Raw genomic sequence first — 7,722 nt, 5'->3', positions numbered from 1 at the left:
GGCTGTGAGTGGACACAGCTGATCAGCAGGTCCCGGGCGTGATTCATTGGCTGGGACTTGCTGACAGACTCCTGCTGTGTACAATCACATCAAGTGTCAGCACGGGGGGGGGGGGGGGACATACCTGAGCCCAGAAGCAGGCAGGGGTGTACAGTACGTCGCTTTGCCTGCGCGGCCCCCTCCCCCCCCCAGTACATGGCTGGCGGGACACAAGTGGTTAAATTCGCAGGATGAGTCTTTTGTAAGACAGCAAACTGGTCCCGGCACAGACGGCAGAGAAACGTGCTGTAGTGGCTCACCGAGATGTGATTGGTCAGAGAGAAATGTGTGCATCAAAAGGACCGATTCTAAGTGTTGTGATTTTGTATCTTAGGCACAAGCCGTGTGTGTGAGGACATTGGGGGCCAAGTCCTGGCTTGTGGTCGGCGTGTTTCTCCGGAGGAACGAACCGCCAACATAAAGGTAAGTCACCTCGCTGATTGTCAGTTCTGTTTTCCTGCAGAGGTTAATGACCCAACCTGTTACATACATTCCTGGCGGCTTCCCACCCCGGGATTGTGTGTAAATGTGACAGGTGGACTCCTTTCTGTCAGATGGAGCATTCGGGAGGCTGCGCCCGATGGCTTCCACACAACATGGCAGGTGCTGCTGGGTAAAGGGGAGGGAGGAGAGCGGACACATGTCCTCTCTTCTCTCTTCCTTGTTTCTGACCCGGAAATGTGTGACAACACTTCCAGGTCAACCTCCGTGTCCCGGCCAGCATGATTTCTCCTTTTCAGCATGTGTGCAAGAAAACACAAAAATGGCTTTGGCAGCAAGAAGGTCAAACTCTGAAGTCATAAGTCGGAGGGGCGCCGGTGGTGTACTTGTACGGAGGGGCGCCGGTGGTGTACTTGTACGGAGGGGCGCCGGTGGTGTAATTGGACGGAGGGGCGCCGGTGGTGTACTTGGACGGAGGGGCGCCGGTGGTGTAATTGGACGGAGGGGCGCCGGTGGTGTACTTGGACGGCTGGGGTGTACTTGGATGGAGGGGGTGTACTTGGACGTGTTCCGGCACCCCCTAAAGGGCTTTGTCTGGCACCACCGAGAAGGTGTTTGTTCGGTACCCCCTACAGGGTGTTTTTCCGGCACTCCTTTCAAGGCGGTTGTTTGGCACACCCTTCACTGCATTTGTTGGGCACCCCCTACAGCGCGTTTGTCCAGCACATGGCGTTTGTTTGGTACCCCCTACAGGTTGCTGTCCGGCACCCCCTACATTACGTTTGTCCGGCACCGCTACAGGGCGTTTGTGCGGCACCTGCTACAAGGCGTTTGTGCGGCACCCGCAACAGGGCGTTTGTCCGAGACCCACTACAGCGCGTTGTCTGGTACCCCCTACAGGGTGCTCGTCTGGCAACCCCTTCCAGGCGTTTGTCCGGCATCACCTACAGGGCGTTTGTCCGGCACCCCCTATAGGGAAGTTTGTCAGACCTCCTTCCCTGGGCTTCTTAGTTAGAATTCCACAGAAGTCTGGTGTTTGGTCACTGCAGGCGGGGTGCAGGGTGAGGGGAGGATCTGTCTGGGTAGGAGGGTGGTAGCTGGGATGGTAGAAACAGTCAATGTGAGGAGGAATGTCAGGAGTACAGAGCAAGACCAGACACACCCAGAAAGCCATGTGTATGATGTCACTGTCAGGTCAGCCTCTGTGTCCCCAACCAGCATGACCAGGAAATAATGGAATGCAATGCGATCTGCACTGCATTACATTCAGGGGATTCATGCCGGTCTATTACACCCCGAGTGTCTCATTAACCATGATCTGTTTCCCAAAAAGTCATCACATGGGGACTTTATGTGCCCTATGTCATGTAAAAAAAAGGTTTTTAATAGTAAAAAAAATTAGTTGCACCCAAACACAAAATATCCCACCCCCACCCTTTAAAAAAAAAAAAAATTTTTTTGAGACTAGGGTGTCTGCTTTCAGAAAATATTTCTAATGTTTGGGGCTTTTATGTGATCTTCAGGCCTAAAATGATATTTATTTTAAGCATTTGTGCCGGCAACACAAGCGACTTTGGCAGTGAAAGTATTAAATAAACTCTCTAGATAATCGCAAGGCGTCCTGCTTGGGCTGAGCGTCTTCTGTAAAGGCATGAAAGACGTGTCACTCCTGTCTCTGCCGCCCCCCCTGTGTACTAATGAGAGAATAGCTGTGTTGTGTAATGTGTATGTATGACCACAAATGTGTGAAATGCTGAAGGTTTTTGTTTTCTCTCGGCAGGCCATCGGTGCTGAAACATTGAGGAACGTCGGCTGAAAGTACATCTATGACAAGTGTCTGCTGGAGCTGCACATGGTGGGTCGTTTGTAATTTAAAGCCTTTCCTGTAGTTGTGACTTTCATCCCGAAGGTTATTCCCTCCAAACGTTGTTTTAGTTTGGTGGTTAAAGTGTTACTGACCACTTGAAGACCTCCTTACGTACATTTACTTCAGCAGCTTCAAGTGGTATCATGGACTGTACGTCTATACTGACTGGGGGTTTGTGCTGGGCGGGGACCATCTGTCTATACTGAGGCATCTGTGCTGAGGGCGCCGTCCGTCTATACTGAGGGCTCCGTGCTGAGGGCACCGTCCGTCTATACTGAGGGCTCTGGGCTGAGGGCACCGTCCGTCTATACTGAGGGCTCTGTGCTGAGGGCGCCGTCCGTCTATACTGAGGGCTCTGGGCTGAGGGCACCGTCCGTCTATACTGAGGGCTCTGGGCTGAGGGTACCGTCCGTCTATACTGAGGGCTCTGTGCTGAGGGTGCCGTCCGTCTATACTGAGGGCTCTGTGCTGAGGGCGCCGTCCGTCTATACTGAGGGCTCTGTGCTGAGGGTGCCGTCCGTCTATACTGAGGGCTCTGTGCTGAGGGCGCCATCCGTCTATACTGAGGGCTCTGTGCTGAGGGCACCATCCGTCTATACTGAGGGCTCTGTGCTGAGGGCGCCGTCCGTCTATACTGAGGGCTCTGGGCTGAGGGCGCCGTCCGTCTATACTGAGGGATCTGTGCTGAGGGCACCGTCCGTCTATACTGAGGGCTCCGTCCGTCTATACTGAGGGATCTGGGCTGAGGGCGCCGTCCGTCTATACTGAGGGCTCTGTGCTGAGGGCACCGTCCGTCTATACTGAGGGATCTGGGCTGAGGGTACCGTCCATCTATACTGAGGGCTCTTTGCTGAGGGCACCGTCCGTCTATACTGAGGGATCTGGGCTGAGGGCACCGTCCGTCTATACTGAGGGCTCTGGGCTGAGGGCACCGTCCGTCTATACTGAGGGCTCTGTGCTGAGGGCACCGTCCGTCTATACTGAGGGCTCTGGGCTGAGGGCGCCGTCTGTCTATACTGAGGGATCTGGGCTGAGGGCGCCGTCCGTCTATACTGAGGGATCTGGGCTGAGGGCGCCGTCCGTCTATACTGAGGGATCGGGGCTGAGGGCTCCGTCCGTCTATACTGAGTGCTCCGTCCGTCTATACTGAGGGATCGGGGCTGAGGGCTCCGTCCGTCTATACTGAGGGCTCCGTCCGTCTATACTGAGTGCTCCGTCCGTCTATACTGAGGGATCTGGGCTGAGGGCTCCGTCCGTCTATACTGAGGGATCTGTGCTGAGTGCTCCGTCCGTCTATACTGAGGGATCTGTGCTGAGGGCTCCGTCCGTCTATACTGAGGGCTCCGTCCGTCTATACTGAGTGCTCCGTCCGTCTATACTGAGGGCTCTGTGCTGAGGGCTCCGTCCGTCTATACTGAGGGATCTGTGCTGAGGGCGCCGTCCGTCTATACTGAGGGATCTGTGCTGAGGGCGCCGTCCGTCTATACTGAGGGATCTGTGCTGAGGGCGCCGTCCGTCTATACTGAGTGCTCCGTCCGTCTATACTGAGGGCTCCGTCCGTCTATACTGAGTGCTCCGTCCGTCTATACTGAGGGATCTGTGCTGAGGGCTCCGTCCGTCTATACTGAGGGCTCCGTCCGTCTATACTGAGGGCTCCGTCCGTCTATACTGAGTGCTCCGTCCGTCTATATTGAGGGATCTGGGCTGAGGGCGCCTCTGTCCTTATAGACTTTGTGGTTATGTATGTTAGGGTTAGTGTCATCCTTCCCAATGCAGACATGGCGAGCAATCAAAGTGCATCCGCACTTCATCCAAAGAACAAAATGTTCCCATGTTCATTGTTAATTGTTAAATGTTGATAATGAATGCCGGCGATTTCCAGCAACTGTCTTCTAATTCTCATCCAATTTCTGTCTCCATCTAGGTGTCGTCAAGCAGCTCCCTGACTACGGCTGTATCCACAGTGCTGTCTGCTGCCTCCGTTTCTGATCTCCATCCAGGTCAGGGGGCACATTTTTTGGAAAAAACAAGATCTGGCCTTTGAGGATCAACTAGAGAAATGCTGGTGATTTACTTTCAGAAAACATTGAATGTCGGGGGAGGGGGGGGGGCTTCCCTTTCAGCAGATGTAAAATACAGCCAGGAACATCCATTTGTGTATTTGACATGTGAACAGCTTGTGACATCACTGAATAAAATGTCTTTTTAAAGGAAGTATTTTGACTTTTTTTTGGGGGGGGATGTTACTGTTAACCACTTGTCCTGCAGAGGATTCCCCCACCTGACCAGGCCATTTCTGCTATACGGCACTGCACTACTTTAACAGACAATTGCTCGGTCATGCAACACTGTACACAAATGAAATGTGTCCCTCCCCCACAAGTAGAGCTTTCTTTCAGTGGTATGTGATCACCTTTGCAATTTACTTTTTTTTTTTTTTTTGCGCTATAAACAAAAAGACCGACAATTTTGCTATAAAACATATCCAATAAAGCTGTAAAAAATCAAATTTTTTCATGAATTTAGGCCAAAATGTATTCCGCTCCGTGTCTTTGCTAATAAGAATCCCAATACCTGTGAATTCATTGGTTTACGTGACAGTTACAGCGTCTACAAATGGCGGGATATATTCTGGAATTTTCTAAAAAAAAATATTAATACTAGTAATGGTGGCGATCAGCAACTTATAGCGGGACTGCGGTGGGCATTCTGACACTGGGGGGGAATCAATGATGGAGCACTATTCCCTCCACAGACATCAATGATGGAGCACTATTCCCTCCACAGACACCAATGATGGAGCACTATTCCCTCCACAGACACCAATGATGGAGCACTATTCCCTCCACAGACACCAATGATGGAGCACTATTCCCTCCACAGACATCAATGATGGAGCACTATTCCCTCCACAGACATCAATGATGGAGCACTATTCCCTCCACAGACACCAATGATGGAGCACTATTCCCTCCACAGACATTGATGATAGAGCACTATTCCCTCCACAGACATCGATGATGGAGCACTATTCCCTCCACAGACAACAGTGATGGAGCACTATTCCCTCCACAGACAACAGTGATGGAGCACTATTCCCTCCACAGACATCAATGATGGAGCACTATTCCCTCCACAGACACCAATGATGGAGCACTATTCCCTCCACAGACATCAATGATGGAGCACTATTCCCTCCACAGACATCAATGATGGAGCACTATTCCCTCCACAGACATCAATGATGGAGCACTATTCCTTCCACAGACAACAATGATGGAGCACTATTCCCTCCACAGACAACAATGATGGAGCACTATTCCCTCCACAGACATCAATGATGGAGCACTATTCCCTCCACAGACACCAATGATGGAGCACTATTCCCTCCACAGACACCAATGATGGAGCACTATTCCTTCCACAGACATCAATGATGGAGCACTATTCCCTCCACAGACATCAATGATGGAGCACTATTCCCTCCACAGACATCAATGATGGAGCACTATTCCCTCCACAGACATCAATGATGGAGCACTATTCCCTCCACAGACACCAATGATGGAGCACTATTCCCTCCACAGACATCGATGGTGGAGCACTATTCCCTCCACAGACATCAAATGATGGAGCACTATTCCCTCCACAGACATCAATGATGGAGCACTATTCCCTCCACAGACACCAATGATGTGGCACTATTCCCTCCACAGACAACAGTGATGGAGCACTATTCCCTCCACAGACATCAATGATGGAGCACTATTCCCTCCACAGACATCGATGGTGGAGCATTATTCCCTCCACAGACATCAAATGATGGAGCACTATTCCCTCCACAGACATCGATGATAGAGCACTATTCCCTCCACAGACATCGATGATGGAGCACTATTCCCTCCACAGACATCGATGATGGAGCACTATTCCCTCCACAGACACCAATGATGGAGCACTATTCCCTCCACAGACACCAATGATGGAGCACTATTCCCTCCACAGACACCAATGATGGAGCACTATTCCCTCCACAGACACCAATGATGGAGCACTATTCCCTCCACAGACACCAATGATGGAGCACTATTCCCTCCAGACACCAATAATGTGGCACTATTCCCTCCACAGACAACAGTGATGGAGCACTATTCCCTCCACAGACATCAATGATGGAGCACTATACCCTCCACAGACATCGATGGTGGAGCACTATTCCCTCCACAGACATCAAATGATGGAGCACTATTCCCTCCACAGACATCGATGATGGAGCACTATTCCCTCCACAGACATCGATGATGGAGCACTATTCCCTCCACAGACATCGATGATGGAGCACTATTCCCTCCACAGACATCGATGATGGAGCACTATTCCCTCCACAGACATCGATGATGGAGCACTATTCCCTCCACAGACATCGATGATGGAGCACTATTCCCTCCACAGACATCAATGATGGAGCACTATTCCCTCCACAGACACCAATGATGGAGCACTATTCCCTCCACAGACACCAATGATGGAGCACTATTCCCTCCACAGACATCGATGATGGAGCACTATTCCCTCCACAGACATCAATGATGGAGCACTATTCCCTCCACAGACACCAATGATGGAGCACTATTCCCTCCACAGACATCAATGATGGAGCACTATTCCTTCCACAGACATCAATGATGGAGCACTATTCCCTCCACAGACACCAATGATCGGACACTATATCTCCCACTGACACTAACAATGGGGCACTAATAGTTCCCCTATTACCAAAGATAGGACATTGTTTGCTCCCACTGACTCCGGGACATTTTCAGCTCCCTCTAGCCATGGCAGGGGACCCCTTAGCTATAGCTGCTTGGCTCCCATTTGATGGTGCCTGCACAGTTCTGGGGCCAACGTCACTTTGAAGGGCCACTGGCATGATACCAATGATGTTTTAGCTGTCTGTAAGGGGGGCAATCAGCACTGCAAATGGGGCATTTTACAAATTGATCCCCAATGAACTGTTTTTAGCAGGGGTTCCTCGACGTCTGAAAATGATTTCAAGGGTTCCACTGTTGAAAAAAGGTGAGAAAGGCTGGTCTACAGGGCATGGCACCTCTCATTGCAGCTCTGCAATAATCTCAGGAAGGAGAGCATGCTAACAAAGGAACAGAGCACACAGTAACTGTAATACATGCAGCTACACAACACCAAACATGACACAAAGCCATGGGCTCAAAGGGCTCCATAATACATCTCCATGGTCTTGGGGATGGTCCTTCCATCACCAGACTCACTCATCTTCATGGAGGCAGAGAGGACCTAGTATGCCCAAGCCACTCAAAGTCAGTAATGTAACCGGCTCCCTGGATGACAGCACAAGG

The 7,722-nt window shown here is 51.0% G+C and overlaps 1 long non-coding RNA gene across 1 annotated transcript; it reads left to right on the top strand.

The window, feature by feature from the left end:
* The first annotated feature begins 370 nt into the window (after positions 1–370).
* Positions 371–4,561, top strand: LOC149450331 (uncharacterized). Its single transcript, XR_016315260.1, has 3 exons — positions 371–462; positions 2,261–2,335; positions 4,272–4,561. It is a non-coding gene; the product is annotated as an uncharacterized LOC149450331 (long non-coding RNA).
* Positions 4,562–7,722: the final 3,161 nt, after the last annotated feature.

This window comes from Staurois parvus, unplaced genomic scaffold (assembly GCF_062004578.1).
Source record: "Staurois parvus isolate SC_StPar_1 unplaced genomic scaffold, SC_StPar_1.0 ptg000575l, whole genome shotgun sequence".
NCBI classification, from domain to species: domain Eukaryota; kingdom Metazoa; phylum Chordata; class Amphibia; order Anura; family Ranidae; genus Staurois; species Staurois parvus.
The sequence above is the reverse complement of the archived record's forward strand: the minus strand, read 5'-3'. Positions and strand labels throughout refer to the sequence as shown.